The sequence below is a fragment of the Cyprinus carpio genome, chromosome B25 (genome assembly GCF_018340385.1).
Source record: "Cyprinus carpio isolate SPL01 chromosome B25, ASM1834038v1, whole genome shotgun sequence".
Taxonomy (NCBI): Eukaryota; Metazoa; Chordata; class Actinopteri; order Cypriniformes; family Cyprinidae; genus Cyprinus; species Cyprinus carpio.
The window spans coordinates 3,474,542-3,497,922 of record NC_056621.1 but is presented as its reverse complement, the minus strand read 5'-3'; the positions used below and the strand labels follow the sequence as shown (position 1 = coordinate 3,497,922).

The 23,381-nt window shown below is 34.6% G+C and overlaps 1 protein-coding gene across 1 annotated transcript in view; it reads left to right on the top strand.

Annotated features, from left to right (window-relative positions):
• Nucleotides 1-23,381, top strand: part of kcnq1.2 (potassium voltage-gated channel, KQT-like subfamily, member 1.2) — a 133,785-nt gene that overhangs the window by 92,196 nt on the left and 18,208 nt on the right. The gene's annotated exons all lie outside the window — the stretch shown is intronic.

Below are 23,381 nucleotides of genomic sequence, written 5' to 3'. Positions count from 1 at the left end.
ATATAAATATATAAATGTATATACTTACAAATATTTTCAAAATATATACTGTATGTGTGTGTATTTATATATACGTAATATATATACACAGTACACATATAATGTAAACAAAAACTTTTATTTTGGATATGATTAATCGTGATTAATCGTTTGACAGCACTAATAATAATGTGTAATAAAAAATTATATATACTTTATAAAAAGTTAATTTTGTATACGTACTATATAGAATGACTAAAAGTCATTATGTAAATTATATAGAAGGCATAAAATTGATTATGTAATTATATTTATTATATATTTATACACGAATAAAATAGTTTTAATTATATATTTAATTATATTTCTATTTTATATTTATATAATTATTTAATTATATATTTATATACATACAGTATATTTTTTTTACGTATAAATAATTATATACTTATTATATTCATTGTTTTATTAATTATTTATTTATATAATAGCTGGGTAAGCATGAAAAGTTTGTATTATATCAGTAGAAAATTAATGTGTTAAAAATAGGGCCATGAGCACAGAAAGGCACTAATGTGTGTGTGTGTGTGTGTGTTGTTGTTGTTGTTGTTACTGAGGCACAGTAACACTGAGGACAAACATTATTTAGAGTGAATCACGGTGCTGTTACTAGGTGGGTCTGTGCTTCCTGTCTGCCTCTTCATTAGAGCTCTTGTGATGAATCTCAATCTCTGTGTACAGCCATAGGCACAATAACATATGACAGCCATTAAGCGTATTTTTATCATTTCAGTCTGATCTGGAGCAGTCTGAGTGACACATTTCAGCTGTTATTGAAGGATGAAGCAGTTCGAAACTGGACTAGACAGTGTGTGTGTGCATGCTGCAAAACACTGCAGTTACTTTCACATTTAAACAGACATTTATACATACGTCTTAAAGTGACAGCAGCAAAAATGGCTTGTTTCATTCTAAACAAGCGTAATATGAGTTTGTACTTGAGTTTGGTGAAGCTGTAAGTGTTGAGCGCCGTTCTGATGTTTTGACTACAGAGGAAGCAAAACGAGAGCGTTAGGGAGCGAGAGAGAGACTTGTCGTGACAAGGCGATGGTGGTTTTTGGTCGATTGACGCCTGAGGGCAACAGGTGAATGAACTGAGTGACCCGCACACATCTGGATCATACGCGCCTCTCACTGGAGCAATAAACACAAGATACTGCAACAAGCGTAGTGTCTCTCATTTAACGTCACGTTCACTCAAGATGACAACTTCTAAATCATTTGTGTCAGTTTTTTATTTCTCCTCATAATTTTTTATTATTATATTATATTATATTATATTATATTATATTATATTATATTAAATTATATTATATTATATTATATTATTATATTATATTATATTATATTATATTATATTATATTATATTAAGAAATGTTCCTCTTATTTTGATAATCTTTCCAAATATTATAATTTATAAATAATTCAGTACTATTTATTTATTTATTTATTTATTACGTCTGATAAAATGTTCCTTTTATTCCTTGAGATATTTTGAAAACCTCATGGTGATATTCTCTCAATATTTAAGAGAATATTTATTTATATTTCTAAATATATGTATTTATATAATTATATAATTTATATATTTGTGATTATATTTGTTAATTTTATATTAATTTTATGTTTTTTAAAGAATTTAATACTATTTATATTATGTAAATATATATATACTGTACATTTATTTATTTATTTTTATATTTATTTATTTATATCTCAGTTCAGTTAAAGATTTTGAAGACATCATGTCTTAAAATCTCTCCAGTAATTATTATTATTATTATATTTAAAATGTATATATTTTCATTTATTTATATATGTCCAAATATTTTTTATATTTTTTAAATAAATAAAAACCATGTAATAATAATAATAATAATAATAATAAATATAAGTAGTTGAATATTAAAACAAATACATAATTATAATTTGATGTATAATAATATATATTTTATATATAATTCTATATAATTGTAATATATATTATATGATTATATAATTTTATATATAATTATATTTATTTTATTCACAGTTTAATATATAATTATGTATAATTTTTATATATTTATTTGGATGTGTCTACATAAATCTCACAACTCTTTCCTGTGAAATATCTGAAGGTATCACGTCTTGATAATCTCTCAATCAGTGACAGATGATGAATATTAACACGTCTGAACAGCTATAAATCTCACTCTCTTCTGGCGCTGTCATTAGCATGGAAACATTGCTCTTCCCCTGTGGCGAGTGTGTTGAGGTGTGTTGTCTGACTGGCAGCTCGGTGAGTAAGTTGTGGTTAATGTGTCAGAGCTTTGCACGGGCCGACATTGATTTATACCCCTCGACAAAGACACACATGGCACCAAGCGGTGTCTCGTCCCTCACGCTGTCTGTGTGACACTTCGCTCACTGAGCGCTGCAGTGCTCATGAAGATGGATGAGCAGCCGTGACATCCTATGTTATCTCGCTGTCTGCCGCCCCACTGAAAAATGTCTCAAGAATAACAAGTCTGAGTTTGGCTTTGACGCCTCCAGAGGGGCTGGAAATGACTTTTCAATGAGCTTAAGAAAGTACGTATGGCCTCCACTGAATATTGAACAGCCTTGTGTTTTCATCAGCCGCAGAAGACGCTCTTTTAGAACTTAGACTTCCATTTTTTTTATAAATAATAAGTAAAAATATCTCAACATCCTTAAAACATGATCAGTTTTACTCAAAGGTATTTTTATTTATTTATTTAATTGTATTTGTATAGCGCATCAAGACATGTTTTCGGACAGAATGTCTTTATTATTTTCCTATTGATTATTTGTCTTTTGTTGTCATTGTTTTAGACTAATCTCACTTAAATGTAGTAAATTTTATGTATAGAAAAAAAAATTCCAAACTTGAGCTATATTATATGTATATATCTATATCTATAGATGTTTTATGTGAAATATATATATATTACTGGAAAGTGAAATTAATTAATTAAATTGTTAATTATTAGTTAATTTGCTGAAAAAAAAAAACAAGATTAAAAAAACTTTTTGGGATATATGTTGAATTATTTAATTTTTTTAAATTTTTTTTTAAAAAAAAAAATTATATATCAGAGAAACTTTTGATCAGACTTGTAATATATTACATATATAATTAATATATAATTATAATGATATTAATATATAATTATAAATATTTATATATTCAGATAATATTATTAATAATAATGTAGTATTGAATAATTTATAAAAAAAATATATAATACATTATTTAAAAAATGTTTGTTATAAAATACAGTATTTGGAGAGTTATATTTAATAATAATAATACATTTTGTAATTATTTATTCTTTTAAACTATTTATAAAATATTTTAAGAGATTACATGACAAGTTGTAAAAAAAAAAAATCAGAATTGTTTGATGGATAAAAAAATCAAAAGAACAGTATTTAGCTGAAATAGAAAGCTTTTGTAATATTAAACAGACCGTTCAAAAGTTTGGGGTCAGTAAGTTTTTTTTTTTTTTTTTTTTTTTTTTTTTTTTTAAGATATTAAAGAAATTAATACTTTTATTCAGCAAAGATGCATTAAATTGATATATATATATATATATATATATATATATATTATATATATATATATTATATATATATATATATATATATATATATATATATATATATATATAGATCTATGTATATACTGTATATATACAGGTGCATCTCAATAAATTAGAATGTCGTGGAAAAGTTCATTTATTTCAGTAATTCAGCTCAAATTGTGAAACTCGTGTATTAAATAAATTCAGTGCACACAGACTAAAGTAGTTTAAGTCTTTGGTTCTTTTAATTGTGATGATTTTGGCTCACATTTAATCTCAACAAATTAGAATATGGTGACATGCCGATCAGCTAATCAACTCAAAACACCTGCAAAGGTTTCCTGAGCCTTCAACATGGTCTCTCAGTTTGGTTCACTAGGCTACACAATCATGGGGAAAGACTGCTGATCTGACAGTTGTCCAGAAGACAATCATTGACACCCTTCACAAGGAGGGTAAGCCACAAACATTCATTAACAAAGAAGCTGGCTGTTCACAGAGTGCTGTATCCAAGCATGTTAACAGAAAGTTGAGTGGAAGGAAAAAGTGTGGAAGAAAAAGATGCACAACCAACCGAGAGAACCACAGCCTTATGAGGATTGTCAAGCAAAATCAATTCAAGAATTTGAGTGAACTTCACAAGGAATGAACTGAGGCTGGGGTCAAGGCACCAAGAGCCACCACACACAGACGTGTCAAGGAATTTGGCTGCAGTTGTCATATTCCTCTTGTTAAGCCACTCCTGAACCACAGACAACGTCAGAGGCATCTTACCTGGGCTAAGGAGAAGAAGAAATGGACTGTTCTCTTTTCAGATGAGAGCAAGTTTTGTAACCAAGGTCCTAGAGTCTGGAGGAAGGGTGGAGAAGCTCATAGCCCAAGATGCTTGAAGTCCAGTGTTAAGTTTCCACAGTCTGTGATGATTTGGGGTGCAATGTCATCTGCTGGTGTTGGTTCATTGTGTTTTTTGAAAACCAAAGTCACTGCACCCGTTTACCAAGAAATTTTGGAGCATGCTTCCTTCTGCTGAACAGCTTTTTGAAGATGCTGATTTCATTTTCCAGCAGGATTTGGCACCTGCCCACACTGCCAAAAGCACCAAAAGTTGGTTAAATGACCATGGTGTTGGTGTGCTTGACTGGCCAGCAAACTCACCAGACCTGAACCCCAGAGAGAATCTATGGAGTATTGTCAATAGGAAAATGAGAAAACAAGAGACCAAAACAATGCAGATGAGCTGAAGGCCACTGTCAAAGAAACCTGGGCTTCCATACCACCTCAGCAGTGCCACAAACTGATCTCCTCCATGCCACGCCGAACTGAGGCAGTAATTAAAGCAAAAGGAGCCCCTACCAAGTATATGAGTACATGTACAATAAATGAACACACTTTCCAGAAGGCCAACAATTCACTAAAAATGTTTTTTTTATTGGTCTTATGAAGTATTCTAATTTGTTGAGATAGTGAATTGGTGGGTTTTTGTTAAATGTGAGCCAAAATCATCACAATTAAAAGGAGAAACATCTGAGAAACAGGAGATTTAGCAAAAGCAGGTGTTACTTAGACATTTGAGAGATCTTATTCATTAAAACTGATGACCTCCACGTTTCGACGGTTTGTGTGGTTTTTCTGGCAAATCAAGACGTGTCAAACCAGCCGTTTGATTTCCCATAAAGCGGAAGCAATCACTAAAACCAGTTGAGAACTTGCAAAACCTGGAAAATCAGCCTAATTGAGTTTGCTGTGACTTTTCAGAATGTTGTTTGTGAAAACTTCATCTGAAAGGCATTAGCGAGTGCTTTACAATTACTGATGTAAACTGCAGGAGCACAGAGCTGTGTTTAGGCTACAGTCAGAGCGAGATCAACACTGCGTAAACACATGTGTACCTTTACACATGTCTTTGCATGTTTACACACTGGCATTTATACATTTGATGGCTCTCACACACATTAACAAACTCAAACACAGCGTTCTGCGACGCACAAGGCTTCTGCTCGTGGTTTCAGCTTGCTATCTATCTGTCTCTGTTTGTCTGTCTGTCTGTCTGTCTGTGTGTGTGTGTGTCTGTGTATGTGTGTCTGTGTCTGTGTGTGTGTGTGTGTCTCTGTCTGTCTGTCTGTCTGTCTGTGTCTGTGTGTGTGTGTGTGTGTGTGTGGGTGTGGGTGTGTGTCTGTGTCTGTGTGTGTGTGTGTGTGTCTGTGTGTGTGGTGTGTGTCTGTGTGTCTCTGTCTGTCTGTCTGTCTGTCTATCTGTCTGTGTGTGTGTGTCTGTCAATAAAATTTCAGGAATTGAATTGGAATTGAATTTCTATTTGTGTATGTTGGATAATCAGTCTATCAGACAAATTCGGGAGTATTCATTAATCAATCTGAAGTTATTGTTCATGCCTTTACAAACAAACGTTCATTCCTACCTGTTAGTTCCAGTCCTTTAATTTAATTGGGTAAGTTGCATTCCAGAAGAATAGTTCACTGTTTGAATCACAGCGCTCGTCTGTTTTTAGAACTATTTTCATTGGCTGAGAAAAAATAAACAAAATTGCCACCCATTGTGTCAGAAATGTCAGTTGGATAACATGAAGGCCTAGTGTGCATTCAGTTGGTCATTATTGTTAAATAAACCAAGACAGGATGATCCAGACGGCGACGTGGAGTCTTTAGAGCAGCTGGTTTGATATAAACGGCCGTAAGATGTCCTAAATGTGTCCGCAGACGGGTGTGGTTTAATTTGCCGTCTAACTACAGGGCAGGGGTTGTTGTCTCTGGGGTGAGGGTGCGGTCCAGCTCGCCTCCAGACCGTGACGCTCAGGTAAGTCCATGACTGAGAGGATACGCCCAGAGGTAATTGGACACGTCACATCAAAACAAACCATCCTTCATTCAGTCTCCGTTCGGCCCAGTGTGCTTAAGTGCCCGTCATACAACACAATGCCAGGAAGTGTGGATAAAAAGCCGTAGACTCGGTAAGGACACTCATGTTTGGAGGACAGTTTCACACTAGAGCTTTTGACTCTGACCAGAATGATTTTGGCTTGTGCAAAGCAGAGTTGTGTACAGTCCTGAATTGAATTAAAAATGTCCAGTTTGGTTTGTTGGCCTTAGCTGCCTAGGTTGGGCTACACTAGTCAGTCTCATCTTTTTAAGTTACATTTTATCCTCTTATTGCATGTTATTTCCTTTTTTATTATTTGATTTGATTTGATTTTTTATCATTTATTTTTGTATTGCATTTCATTTTATTTTTAGCTATTTCATTCTTTCATTGTATTTCATTGTATTTTTTATTTTTTCAGATTATTTTATTTTTCTTTTCTTATTTCCTTTAACTATTTTTATTGCATTTTAATTTTCCTTCATGCAGTCTTCTTACCTTTTCTGTTTCTCCATTTTCATTTCATCTTTTTTTATTGTTTTATTCTCTTGTTGCATTTTATTTCCCATTTTTTTATATTTTATTTTCATATTGCATTCTATTTCCTTATTTTCATTTTATGCTCATCATGCATTTTATAAAAAAATTTTAAGTATTTTATTTTTGTATTGCATTGTCTTTTTTGCTACTTCACTGTTATTTAATTTTATTTTCTTATATTTTTTGTATTTTTTTCTTATTGCACGTTATTTCCTCATTTAATTATTTGATTTAATTTTTATATTGCAGTTTTATTTTCTAAATTTAAATATTTCATTCTCTTATTGAATTTTAGTTTTTTTTGTTTTTGTTTTTTTTGTATTGCATTGTCTTTTTGTTACTTCACTCTTTTTGTTATTGCATTTTATTTTCTTGTATTTTTATTATTTCTTTCTTATTGCATGTAGGATTTATTTTCTCATTTTTAAATTTTTTTATTCTCTTATTGCATTTTATTTCTGTATTTAAATTATTTTTATATTGCATTTAATTTTCTTATTTTTTAAATTGTTTTAATTTTTGCATTGCATTGTAATTTCTTAATTAGTTATTTCATTCTCTTATTGCATTTTCTTTTGTTTTTGTTTTTCATTTTATTTTAACGTTGAGTTTATTTTCTCTCTTTTTTTATTTCATTCTCTTAATGCATTTCATTTTCTCCATTAGTTTCTACATTTGCATCTTGTTTTCTTATTTTATTTTCTTATTGTATTTTATTCTGCTTCCTGCACTCTGCTGAGTGGCTCCTTTCAGCCCGGCATTTTTAAGTGCCCGCTATATAACACAATGGTAGGAAGTGTTAATAAAAAGCCATATGGTTTGAGCAAACTCGGTAAAGACACTCATGTGGGCTCCCCGCCATGCTCAGAGCTCTGTGTCTTGGCACGTTGTGTGTCCATTCACTATCTACGCCACTCCACTTTGATTCATGTGTCTGGCTGCAGATCCATTCTGCTGGACTGGACAAAGAAAGGAAACTGGGCTGACATTAGGCAACCCGCTACACATCCTTCTGAGGCTTTTGGGACGCTAGCATGTCTTGCCTTGCCCAGACTGTGGGTCTTTAAATCTGAATCAAAGGTTATCGGCCTGGCAGAGTACAGTAAACGCCTGTGCCTTTCTATTCCGGTAATTACCTCAGCAGGAGTCTACCACAATGTATGTGAGAGCTGTTTCAATACTGAGACTTTCTCTATGTGTTTCTCGCCTTTCATTGTTTTGCAATCTCCTTCTGAAAGCTTTGAGAGGTCAGCTAAAGCACAAAGGTTTAAAACAAAGTATTTGAAGGACAATTTCACACAGAGCTTTGGTTGTGTTTGGTGCCAAATTTTAGCTTGGGCAAAGCAGGGTTGTGTGCCGCCCAGATTTAAGATAAAAAAATGCCCAGTTTGGTTTATTGGTCTTAGCTGCCTAGGTTAGGCCACACTGGTCAGGCTGATCTCTCATTGTATTTTATTTTTCTTATTCTTTGTTATATTTTATTATCTTTTTGTCTGTTACATTTATTGTCTTATTTTTAAGTTTTATTTTATTCTCTTCATGCATTTTATTTTTGTATGCTTTGCTGTTTTATTATTTTATATATTAAACGTATATATTTTAAATTGTATATATTTTTTCTTATTGATTTTTTTTCTTATTTTTCTAAATATTTTTTTCATGTTTTATTTTATTTTCTGATTTTTATTCTTATTGTTATATTTTATTATTTTCTTACATTTTATTGTCTTTTATTTAAGGTATATATATTTTTTCTCTTATTGCATTTTCTTTTTATTATTTTCTATTTTACATTTTCTGTTTTTTTTTTCTCTTGGGTTTTGTAAAGATATTTTATTATGTATTTTATATTTTTAGCTATTTTATTTTCTATTTTTTTTCTTATTTTGTCAGTACATTTTTTGTAATGCATTTTATGTTCTTATTTTTTTGTTATATTTATTATTTTATTACATTTTATATTCTCATTATTCTCAGCACTTTTCGAAACACACTTTTAAAAAGTGCTATAGAAATGAAGCTTTACTTATTGGGAAAGCAGGTAGCCAAACCTAAGGTTGGTTTAATGCAGTCTTTTAGCAGTGTAATGCTTCTAATTCTCAATTTTTGGCAGTCAGTATGTTCATATTAACACGTGGCTCTCTCTGGCTCCTCTGTTCATTGTCCCATTGAGGTGAGGTGAACATATTTTTAAGGGTTACTAACGGGTCAATGCATTTGAAATGAAATAAGTAACCAAGTTTATTAGTCCCAATATATTTCTCTGGCTATATGTGGAGCTGTAAGCAGCCTTGGGTCCATTAAGTGCGTCTGCTGTATAGCGCAGAAACATAAACCTGACAAAAGCAAAACCCCTCTATCACTGCAACTAGATGGAGCATGTAAATGTCAACGTTCACAAAAACAACAACAACAAAAAAACAATAACATTTCATAGGGCCCTATTATTGGGGAAAAAAATATTTGAAAACATTCATGATTATATATATATATATATATATATATATATATTTGAGGAAAAATAAAACATATTTTATAGGCACATAAAAATTTATTTTTTTTGTTGAATTATTGTTGTTAAATTGTATAAGTTTCATGATTTCAGTTAATCAGACATGCTTTTTGACTACTAAAATTTAATTTAACCATTAAAATGAAGTCACGAAAAAAATTTAAGAAAAAATGTAAAGATTGAAAACAGAAAAATAGATGAAATATAGAATTTAAAAAAAAAGACATTTGTGAAAAGATAAAACAGATTTCATAGGGCATGATGGAGCTTGAGTCAACAGGCCATTTCATGCGCTGTTTATATGATTTGTATGTTTTCTAATTTATAGTCATTTAGAAACCAGAACAAAACAGAAGGAAGACTCAGGGCCCCAGAAGACTTTCCAAAACACTACGATTCTTTCCAAAACAGCCTTTTTTTTTTCTTTTTTTTTTCTTTTCATTTCACAAAGTTCACACACTGATACATGAAAGTGTCTCACACGCCGCTGTCTCTCTGAGTTTGTGTGTGTGTGTGTTAGCTTGCTGTGGTTTACCACTCCTTGTGTTACACTGCATTGCTTTGCTTCAACAATACTTTCAAGGCCAGGCCTCCTTTCTCTCTTTAGACCCATCACAAAACACTGAGCGAGTCGAAGGGAAACCTGATCCCGACTCCACCCTCGAAATTATAGTCTACCAGCCACGACAACAATAACAGCCAGTGTGTTTTTCTGTCTTTAACGAGATCTGCGCGTCAGACCTGTGGCCGCCACATTTAAGCGGAGGGCAGTGTTTGTGTTTTTGTGTGTTCAAGTCACATGAATGGACTGTTTACTTGGCGTCTTTCACAAAAGAGGAATCGGTGGTTATTTAGGTTGAATGAAGACTAAAAATTAAAATTCTGTCATTTTCTATTTTATTGTCATTTATGCTTGTAGATTACCAGTGAATAATGACTTAACCAATGACTTGAGCTCTGAATTCATACTGAGGCAGCAAACAAAAAATGTAAATATAAGAATTTGAATTTAAATGAACTGAAATTTAAAGGAAATCAGAGAAGCAAAGTTTTTAGACAGTCTTTACACGATGACATGACAAAGAATTTTTGCTGATTGAAAGTTTTGAAAATAGTTTTAAATAGACAAAGAAGAAACGATAGATTTGTATGTATATATTTCAATAGTTGTTTAGTTAATTATTTAGACAGACAGAGAGACAGAGATAGACAGAGACAGATAAACAGACATATAGACAAACAGAGACAGAGAGACAGATAGATAGACAGACAGAAACAGACAGACAGACAGAAAGACAGACAGAGACAGACAGACAGATAGATAGACAGACAGAAACAGACAGACAGACAGAAAGTGACAGATAGACAGACAGAGGGACAGACAGATTCAGATAGACAGACAAAGACAAAGAGACAGACAGACAGATGGACAGATTGACAGACAGAGACAGATAGACAGACAGACAGAGACAAAGAGACAGACAGAGACAGATAGGCAGACAGAGACAGACAGAGACAGTTAGACAGATAGATCAGAGTCAGATAGACAGACAAAGAGACAGAGAGAGACAGATAGACAGACAGACAGACAGAGCAGATAGATAGACAGACAGACAGAATCAGACAGACAGACAGACAGACAGACAGACAGACAGAGACAAAGAGACAGACAGAGACAGACAAACAGACAGAGACAGATAGACAGACAGACAGACAGACAGACAGACAGACAGACAGACAGACAGAGACAGATAGACAGACAGAGACAAAGAGACAGATAGATCAGAGTCAGATAGACAGACAAAGAGACAGAGAGACAGACAGACAGACAGACAGACAGACAGACAGAAAGAGACAGATAGACAGATAGACAGACAGACAGAGACAGATAGATAGACAGACAGACAGATTCAGACAGACAGACAGACAGACAAACAGACAGACAGAGACAGACAGACAGACAGAGACAGATAGACAGACAGAGACAAAGAGACAGATAGATCAGAGTCAGATAGACAGACAAAGACAAAGAGACAGACAGACTGACTGACAGAGACAGATAGATAGACAGACAGAGTCAGATAGACAGACAAAGAGAGAGAAACAGACAGACAGATAGACAGACAGAGACAGATAGATAGACAGACAGACAGATTCAGACAGACAGACAGACAGACAGAGACAAAGAGACAGACATACAGAGACAGACTGATAGACAGACAGAGATAGATAGATAGATAGATAGATAGATAGATAGATAGATAGATAGATAGATAGATAGATAGATAGATAGATAGATAGATAGATAGATAGATAGATAGATAGATAGATAGATAGATAGATTACTAGAATTACTTCTCATTTGTAAATTGTTTTGAATGAATGTGTCTGTTATATGCATAATTATAATTGTACAGTTCAGTATAGATGCCTTTTCTATCTTTCCCATTCCAACTGCAGTTCAGCTTCCTGTTTGTTTGTGGCCAGATTCAGTTCAAATTCACTCTCCTGAACTTCTTCAACACTGCCTGCAATATCAAAGCTTGTTTCGGCCAATCAGAACAAAGTACAGCTGATGACATGTATTTTGGGATGTTGTATGAGAGAATGTGATGATGTGGTAAAAAGCTTCAGACTTTATGATCCAGGCGAGTTCACCGAGAGAAGCCCTAATGGCAGGGTACATGCAGGGGGCTGCGGTGTGTGTGTGTATGTGCGCACGTGTGTGTGTGCGTGTGGAGGGGGTTGATGAGCCACTCTGGAGAAGTGAAATCACTGTAATAAGAGGGTAGTGGTTTGGCACAGATCTCTCACACACACAAGTGCTAGATGAGGCAGGATCTTTGCCCTCTTCTCTGTTTAATTCTCACTATAGTCTTCTGACTAATTTTGGAGAGTGTTTCTGGAGTCAGGCCTGAGATCATCAACTTGCAAACACTAGCTGATGAGCTTTAGCCAAAAGGAAGATTTTAATTTTTTCGCTAAAACTCTTCATAAACATGTCCTGTATAGCGTTTGTGCTGAGTGTTTAGAAGACGTGCTTTTATTTGAGCGAGATCAGCAGCGTGAGTGTTGGCTTCAGGTGTTGTTGTTGCTGTCTGCAGGTTAATGGACTTGTGCTGTCTGAGAGTATTAAGGAAACCCCAGGACTCACTGTCTATTATATACTCAGACAGTTACGCGCCAGGCAGAAAGTGCTTGCCAAATGGACGGCTTCACATATTGTTTGCGCTTGTTGGCTTGTAAAGGAGTTTTGTTCCCTAATTGTACAGCGAGGGGTAAAATGCAGCGGTGCCTGTGCGCTTAATTCATCCTCGCATTGTCAGGCTGTGCTGTTAATTTGGCTGAACTGGCACGCGCCCAAAGTTCACCAGGTTCACAGACACTCGAGGCAGGAGAGGGAAGCAGCACTCTCAAAAGCCTCCTAAAGTTTTCCTGTTTGCTGATTCAGCACAATGAAAAGTGAAGCAGTGCTCTGAAAGCTCTCTAAATGTTGTTTAGACATCAATACAGGAACCCAGATGTAATCAGTACAGTTCTTCAGCTGGAGGGAGAAAGTCTGAGGAAGCATGTGTTTATGAAAAGAGTTGGTGAGAGCTGCATAAGTCATGGTAACATACTAGTTTGATTCATTTTTAATATTAATATTAGTAATATAAACAGAAACATGTGACGATTGTTTCACATATTTTGCATTTTATATGAGATTATTTATTACTATTAATTTTCACATTAACTTAACATGTTGACCAAGCATTAACATTACCTTATATAATTAATTAATTACTATATATATATATATATATATATATATATATATATACAAACACACACACACACACACACACATATATGTATATAGAGAGAAAGAAAGTTAGACAGAAATAAATGCAATATTTACATATACTATTATAGACATTCATATTGATTAAATTATATTTAGTTACATATTTGGTCTTAATTGTCGAAATATTTATGTTAGCTCTCTATATATGCAATTACCAAAATTTTACACTTATTAAAAATCTTTAATGATTTAAATATGAATCTTATTTAAAAAGTAATTTGAGATATAAATGTATAATATACATATTTCGATAATTAAGACAATTATATATTTATATATATATATATATATATATATATATATATATATATATATATATGCAATGAAAAATTAAATTATGTAATACAATGTATATGTTTGTATAACTGTCTGAATTTAATGATATATTGTATAATTATATTTAAAAAGTTTTTAATAAGAGTAATATTTAGGTGATTATAGATCTAGGAATCAAATAATTTTTTTTAGAAAATTAAGATTGTTATTGTACTCTTAAAATTAAGAAATATATAATAATGTGTAGTATTATATTTGCACAATATTGCATATAATATTTTTAATATTACATAATTCTCACATTATTATACAAATTGATAATTGTTGTATGGATGAACATGTATAATGTCATGTATCTCTCTTTATCTTTTTGTGATAAATGCCTATTTTTGGATAATGTTAATAAGCATAATGTGCACTTCATATGTCAAATGAATTATAATCCCTCTCTTCAAGAGCTTTAAATACCCTGATGATTAGATCATCCTTTAAATTGTTCGTGATCTGTCATTATACGTGTCAATAGCTAATGCGTTTAAAGCTCCAGTCAGCCCTTTCTTGGGATGGGAAGCTCATTTCGGGTCATCAGGAATGGATGGAATTGTATCTTTTCCGCCAGAGCCCTGGAGATTTAACTACGTACGGCATGTAATGCCAATGATTTCTTATTCCCCTGATTTTCCAATTTAAAAAGCGTTCGATCATCTCATCCTCATATGTTTCTGTTGAATGCGAAGTAATGAGCATTAACATTGATGTTAATTCCCAGGTTTGAGTGCATTGTCTGGGAGAATGTTCTTGGAAATAATGTTCCCGTTGTGGTTTTGTCCTGGTCCCAATGTAGATAATGACATGCAGGTATACATATTATAATAGCCGAAGTCTTGACACAACAGGCACAATAGGTTCGTTTGTCCGAGTTCCTCGGTGGCACGCAAAAACAGCACATTACTGCACGCTGGTGGAAACACTAATGCAGCCTGTAAACCAGACACTTAAACGACTCCACAGTAAAAGGTAATTGTAGAACATAATGGCCTAATGGCTGTTTCGCTTCCACAGGGCCAAATGATTGAATCCACCTTTCGTCATGCTTAACCAACACACACCTGATCCTTTGTTAGTTGGGATTTTTGACTAAGATGAGCCAAGACAGACTTGTTTGTTGTAGTGTGTGTTTGTATTATATGCAACATACAAAGTAGTTTTTGCGATCTAATTCACCAGGGACTGTTGTTAGTTAATAATTGAATAACTGGCCCATTAAATTAACTTTAATGTTCTATTAAAGGAGTAGTTCAACCAAAAATGACAATTTGCTGAAAACTTACTCGCCCTCAGGCCAGCCAATATGTAGATGAGTTTGTTTCTTCATCAGGTTTGGAGAAATGTAGCATTGCGTCACTTGCTCACCAATGGATCCTCTGCAGTGAATGGGTGCCGTCAGAATGAGAGTCCTAACAGCTGATAAAAACATCACAATAATCCACAAGTAATCCACACCACTCCAGTCCATCAGTTAACATCTCATGAAGTGAAAAACTTAAAATTAAATATAGATGAATCCTAAAAGCTATAAAAGTTTTTTTTTTCTTCTTTGTCCTCTGATTAATAGACATCACAGCAGCTGGTTATGTTGTTGTTTTGGCCGCTATTTCTTTAAGAGCTGCCGCTGCTGAACGTGACACGGATCTGACACGCCTCATATTTTCTTTCAACTATTTGTACCTTTTCTGACCAACTTCAGGTCTGAAGCTTTAATCACCTTTTGGTAACTTCATGACTTAATTGACCACGACATTGCATGCATGTAGTTTATTTCGTGCTTTGATATGAAAGGATACAGACTACAGCGCTTGGCGATGCCTTTGTTCATGCAGTTGAAGAGCATGTGATGCGAGCACAGTACCGTTTCCGCACCTACACAGTACTTGCTTGACTTGCGCCTAGCGCTGAAGAGAAGTGGAGCACGCGTCTGAAACATCTCCCATTCTCAGTCGTTCTGCGACTGAATAAATGCACTTCTTGTCAAGAGAAAAAGTGACAGAAGCAGCAGTTGTGAGTGAGGTGGCCAACGCTAGGCCCTCCCCCGCGTTAACACGCTAATTTTGACACCACTAATATATATATATATATATGAATAACTTTATTTGTTTATTCTTTTTTGTTGCAGTACTATAGTTTGTCAGCTTTTGCAGTTTAAATGTAAAACTGTGTTGAATAGTGTCCTGTGATCTCATCCCCACTTTTCCCACAGCTCACAATCCTGAAATAGTCTTGTCTGAGACTCACTCTGTCTCTTTGTCTCTCTCTTTCTTTCTCCGCTGAATTACCATCACCTTGTTTTACGTCCTTTGTCAAATTGCCCTCGTCCCCTAATTGTCTTAATTAATGTGGTGCATTTTACATGGCTGCGCAGTTTTCCCATCCCGCGGTTGTTTTTTCAGTCGCATTCCTTCGTCAGTTTGTGGCAAACAGACAAAGAGGAGCTTGTTGGGGAAGTTCTCAATCTATGGCCCATGGCCGCTATTAGTTATGAGGGTCCGTGAGAAAGGGACACTCACCAAACCTGCTTTGTCCAGAAACATGCCCTATGCAAGTATGTGGATCCAAATGCAACCACATTGCCACAAGAGGCACTATAGCAAACTTTTCTTCAACAGATTTCTTTTTCAGAGCAACAAATGTCATAAACATCTGAATAGGTTAGTTAATGTTAGTTTAGCTGTAAGTTTGTTTATAGCAGCTACCTGATTAATTAAGCACAGAAATTTGTAACAAATTTTCGGCACCTTAATTATGTATTACTTTTATCGCTAAAGCAATGCAAGAATGTGTGTCAGGTATGTTTAACAGTGCACTTGCAATGCATTGGCTAAGTATTCAGGACATACTTTGGTGAATCATCGCTATAAAAAAAATATTGTAATTTCAATGGCAAAATTCTGTAAAAATGCTGTTATCTGGTTAACGGTAAGTTCCCTTAATAGAGTGAAGAACCTAACAGATCTAATGGGACATTTCAAGTAATTTTTGCAGTAAATTTATTCTTAAATTTATACTGTTAAATGTACAGTTTTTCGAAGTGAAAAATAACAAGTTTAGTTTTATAATTAACAATTTAAAAAATGTAAATTGACAATCACCGAAATTCTTTGTGACATCTCACATTTGATGTGTTTTTCACTGAAATAATAATTTCTTCTTAGTGCATATTTAAATGTTATATTTAATGTTGTATTATGTAATGGAATATGCACTAATTTGCATAAATTTCCAAAACATAAATCTGAACATTGCATAAAGCCATATTCAAATTCTTGCTTAATTTTGATGACAAATTAGTTAAATATTTTTATAATGGGGATTTTTGGTATCTCATTATCACTTCAGAAATCTGAAAATACTGTCAACTGACAGAAAAAAAAAATCACAGTTATAAAAAGTTGCATAAAACCAGGCAAATGATATATGGACAATTCCCTCTTTAAAATCCTTCAGCATATAAATATTAATAAAACTGTAAATTTTGGTGTATCTAAGTGCTGCTAAAGTGGAGAAACAAACTTATTTTGCGAAAACGGCCTTTAAAGATATGTATTGTAATTAAAATCTACAGATGTAAAGACCAGAGGAATGATATATGGACAAACACTTCTGTAAAAAAACATTCAGAATATAAATATCAAAAAAATTAAATTTTGGTGTATGTAAGTGCTGCTGAAGTGGAGAAACAAACTCATTTTGAGAAAACGGCCTTTAAAGTTGTGTATTATAATTAAAATCAACAGACATAAATAGATAGAGTGCAATAAAATAAAAAATCAGGTGAATGATATATGAACAAACCATACTATACAAATATTCAGAATAAATATATATAAAAAAAAATCTAAAAAATGGTGTATGTAAATGCCAAGTGCTGAAATGAAATAAAAAAAAAACTTGTTTTGATAAAACAGCCTTTAAAGAGATGTATTGTGTCTTTAAATCTACAGACGTAAATACATAAAGTGCTATAAAATAAACACTTAAAACAAACAACAAAAAAAATCAAAACAAAATAACAAAAAATTATAAAAAAAAATAATTTATAAATAAAAATTTTAACTAAAAATTTTACGTTTAATCTGTAAACCTTAAAATGTTGCTTCTGTACTATTTTTATTTATTTATTTAGCTTTATTTTTATTTTTATTTAAAGTACATTTCTGGTAAGTACAGCTACTGTTTTTTATCTGTAAATTTCACAGATTTTTTTTTTTCAGTGTTGTTTCAGACATTATTGATGCAGATGCGCTTTGCATCAGGCGGCGAAGCGTTTGTCCCGGTTTCTGTCAACACAAAGCCTAAAAGCAATCTGATTGTAAGAGAAAGCGAAACCTAAGGCATACCTGAAATGCAAGCTGCATAAAAACATTTCTCAAGCGATTGTGTGTGCATGTGAGAACGAGTGTCCATGGCCCCTCCACAGGGGAAAGCCTGCTAATATCGGCCCTAAGCGCAGGTTATTATCCGACCAAACACGGGCCGGCTGGCGTCTTATCTCCTCAGCTGAGTGAGTCCAGTGCCGGCGCTCCAGCAGCTGACAGCTGGACCCTGCATCGCGCATCAGATAAGCGCTAACTGATCGCAGAGCGCCCATTTCTGCATGCTAATGTCAGCTGTGGAAACTGGATTCCTCTCTGCAGCACAATGCTATCATGCGCCGCACCGTAGCGCCGGGGGCTGCTGGAGGTCCTCATGCTGTCCGGGCCTCTGAGATGGCCGGGGTCACGTTTCTCCGTGGCACGCCGCAGGCACTCTATCTCTATCCCATCAAGCACTGGGGCACAGGAGCTGTCAGTGGGCCCCTGTGGCGAGCGCACTAAGTAGTGCCGGATAGTGTTACAGCAGTATGTCTGTCAAAGCCGTTTCCCTCCAATTTGGCCTCACTGTTTTGGTGCACTTTCACTCTAACTGTTTTTAAGCAAGTGATACAGTTGTATTTTATTAGAGAAACAATTATAGCTCTGCTCACTCTGAAATTTATGAGGTGCATCCTGGGATGCTTTTAAGAATTACTAAAGGAGGATTGTGTGTGATGAACACTTGATGGTGCTTTTCCTTCACTTTTCATGTAGGCACAAACTTTTCATGGTCAGTGTACAAATTTATATGTTAAATACAGTGGAGAGATTTGTATGCTATTGTTTCTATACTGATATGATTTGTTATTTAACTTTTACTCTGTAAAGTACCTGGAGAAGCTGCCTTTAACTGTGCTTTATAATAAAAACAAAAAATATATAATAATATATATATATATATATTATATATATATATATATATATATATATATATAATATATATATATATATATATATGTATATCTTTCGGTGCTGTGTTTTCTGAGTTATCAAGTTTTGTTATCTGAGTTTTCAAAATATGACATTAGAGATTAAAATTAATCATTTATTTTTAGGAAAGTCTGAGTTTTCACAGGATTTTACTTTCTCTCTTTCGCTTCCTCATGTTAGTATAGTGGTACTTGTCATACTGGTTTTGAATGTATTTAAACCAGTTTCACCATTAACGGTGAGAATATGTACATTTGACTTTCAGTTTAGCGCAGGTTTTGTGCAAATTTCCTTGTTGCTTTAAACACACTCAAGCAAAAACGTAGAATATACAAAGCAACTAATCATTACAGCCGTTACTTGAGATCTCATGGTCTGTGTGCTTTTAATTACAGTTAATGAAGCCATTGTTCATCCCAAATGAATCTCCACCTCACCTTTGTCACTGATCCAACCGGTTATTATTATTGTATGTCCCAACGACTGAACGACAATTCAACGGCATCACATACCTGTCACATGCTACGATTTACAACAGCTTGATTTGTCTGTTTCAGCAATGGAGGAATGTTTTCAAACCAGACTGGCAACCGCATAGCAACACCTTGACAACCACAAATTAAAAGTTTAATTCTTTTTAAACACTACTTGATTGTCAGTGAGAAATTTATGATCATTCTTCAGTTCTGTTCCTTACAAAATGCTAGGATGTTCTGGGTGGTTGCTAGGGCATTCAGGGTAAGACTCCTAACCCTAAGGTTGTGGGTTTGAGTCTCGGGCCAGCAATACCATGACTGAGGTGCCCTTGAGTAAGGCACCGAACCCCCAACTGCAGCATAAATGGCTGCCCACTGCTCCGGGTGTGTGTTCACGGGGTCTGTGTTTACTGCTGTGTGTGTGCACTTTGGATGGATTAAATGCAGAGCACGAATTCTGAGTATGGGTCACCATACTTGGCTGTATGTCACGTCACTAGGTAGTTTTTAGGGTGTTGGGTGGTTGCTAGCATTTTTTCTGTGGCTGTTAGGGTGTTCTAGGTGGTTGTTAGGGTGTTTGGGGTAATTGTTAGGTTTTTTGTGTGATTGTTAGGGTGTTGTGGGTTGTTGCTAGGGTGTACTTGGTAGTTGTTAGGGTGTAGGGTGGTTTCTAGGGAGTTTAGCAGCCAGTTTCTAGTGAGTTTGGTTGGCTTCTAGAGTGTTGTGGGGGGTTGTTAGGGTGTTCTAAGTGCTTGTGAGTGTGTTTTGGGAAGTTGCAATGGTTTTGGGTGGTTTTATGGTGATGCTGTGGTTGCTAGGTGTTTTGGGTAGTTGCTAAGTAGTATGGGTGGTTGTTACGGTGTTCCATGTAGTTGCTATGGTGTTCTGGGTGGTTGCTAAGGAGTTTGGGTGGTTGTTAGGGTTTTCTAGGTGGTGTCTAGGGTGTTATATGTGGTTTTTAGGGCTGTTTGGGTGGTTGCTGGGGTGTTCTGTTGGCTGTTAGGGTTTTGGGTGGTTGCTAGGGTGTTCTGGGCACTTGATAGGGTGATGGGTGGTTGCTAGGGAGTTTAGGTGGCTGTTAGGGTTTTGGATAGTTGTTAGGGTGCTCTAGGTGCTTGCTAGGGTTTGTGGGTGGTTGATATGGTGATGCTGTGGTCGTTAGGTTTTTTGGTTAGTTTTTAGGGTGTTGGGTGGTTACTAGGGATTATGAGTAGTTGATAGGGTGTTCTGGGGGGTTGCTAAGGAGTTTGGGTGGTTGTTAGGGTTTTCTAGTTGGTTGCTAGGGTGTTCTGGGTAGTTGCTAGGTGGTTGCTAGTTAAAAGACCCAACTCTACCAATTATTGTTCACCGGCTATGTTCAAATCCCCAGCTCTAAGCATAAGTTATGATAACTGTAAGGACCAGCTGCACTGCAGTATGCTTGAATTGTGTTCAGATTTACGGTGACAGCGGTCCAGTGTGGGAGGCTTCGGTCCGGACCCACAACCGTCTGTCAGATAACGGTCTGAAGGTGGTCCTGACTCCCCCCCAACCATCCCATTTGTGCTGTATTTTCAACAGTTTGCTCTTTTGTTTAAAAAGCAGCTTGACGCTTATCGCTATGAAAACAAACCTGCTTCATATACGTCAACAGGCCCTCGCTCCCCTTCCTGCTCTCCCTCCTCGTAGATTTGACCTTCGCTACCATTTAATTTGACAAAACCATCTCCGAGTTCATCCATGAACTAGAAGTGTGCATTATCAACAAAGAAAGGTATCTCTCTCTCTCTCTCTCTCTCTCTCTCTCTCTCTCTCTCTCTCTCTCTCTCTATCTATATATATATATCTATATATATATATATATATATATATATATATATATATATATATATATATATATATATATATATATATAGTGATAATGATAATTAAGTGATCTTTTGCTGAGTGTGTTTTCATGCTGGTACATTAGCTGATTTAGGCCGGTCATTGATAAATAAATTACACTAAAACTGCCAATAGGTGGTGTCAAGTTTTTATCTTAATGAGTGAGTCACGAAATCATTAATTCAAAAACAGATTAAATCAGGAATTAAACACTGCAGTGCTGCTCTGAAACGCACAAATGTCCTGCTTTGGCTTTGTTTGGATCTGTTTTCATAAAAACAGACAATATTGTCTAAAATGAAACTCACTCAATATTACCAGTAGGTGGCAACAAGTGTCTGTCTTAATGAGTTATTAATTCAATCATTTATTCAAACTATTTGTTCAAAACAGCTGATTCATTTAGAAACAAATCAAGTAACTGTCTTAATGAATAATTGAATCATTGACTCAAGTGATTCATTCAAAATCAGATTAATTCTGACAGCAGTATTGCTCTGTGATGCGCAAATGTTCTGCTATGGCTTTGTTTGGATCTATTTTCGTTGGTGAAATAGAAAAAAAAAACAGACAATATTTTTTCTAAAATGTAATGCTTTCAATGTTAACTTGTTTGCTGAATTGTTGTATATAATACAACATTTGCGATCATGCTATTGCGCCGATATTCGGGAAAACAGCACTCTTGCTTGTGTGATACTGTATATTACTTAAATATAGCATTTCTCATAAATAATACAGAGATTTTTTTGGCTTTCATAACTTGAAATATATGGACTTCATAACACAGTGAATGCAAGATGTGTTATTGGTGTTATTTTTTGCAATGTGAGTGACCTTCTCCATAATCTCAGCTCACACATTATTGTTAAAACAACAATTACTTTATTAATCGTAGACGATAAATATCGCACACCCCTACCACGAACATGAGCAAAACTCCCACAGAAACCCAAAGGCCGTTTTGTGGCACTGGAAGCGGCGAGGCACGTGCCTCTGGAGGCAGCTGTTGCTTTTGGACACCCTCTGTGTCGGAGCCTGGCTGGGGCGGGATCGAATGGATCTGGAGCCGGCAGGAATGGTGCTGCTGTTTTCCTGGTGAAGGTTTGCACAGCTGTGGGAAGCGATCCCTCCCCGGTGAGCCTGGCGGTCTCGTTGGCCCTCAGAAGCTGGCTCCAAACATCACAGAAGAAGAGCGAGTCACTACCACTGTCCGTCCGTCCCGATGCCCTGAGAAAACAGACTTGAAAGCCAGGCCTTCTGACGTGCCATATTTATTTCGTTCAGCTCATAGAGATGTTATTTATGTCTCTCTGAAGCGGGTGGAGGGTCTATGCAGCTCCTGTTGTAGCGCTGGCCTCCTCTGCAGCACATGTGCAGGTTTTCTCTCAGAGAGGCAGCTGGGGATGGTCTGGCTTCGTGTTGTTTGCCAAAATGAGAACTAACCAGCCATCAGCAGACATCCATCATGCTGTTTGTACAAATCCCCTCTGGTTTACGATATTCCCAAACTGGAGTTTGCACTCTTTCTGAGGAAAACATGAGTGCAAAACTCACTGCCAACGTCACACAGGGGGTGGTAGTTAGAGCATTATGTGGTTAAGTTTAAGTCTGAGTTTTAAATTTGAAAAACTAAAATAAAACAAATTAAAAAAAAAATATATAATTATTTTTAACTTGTCTTATTTTTAATTAATTATTATTCATTTTTTTTGATTATTAAATAATTATTTGTAAACATATGTAAATAAATAGAATAAAAATTACATTTTATATTATAATTATTTTAATTATTATTTCAATTATTGTTAATTATTATTTTAGTTTATTTTTTATTTTATTTTAAATCATTAAAATAATTTTAAATAATTTAATAATTATTACTTTTATTAATTTTAAATTATTTTAAATTATTATAATTATATATATAAATATTTATAAATACATGAAATAGTTACGTTCAAATATTATTATATTTTTGTTTTAGTTTATTTAGTTAATTAGTAAGTTAGTTAGTCCAGTAG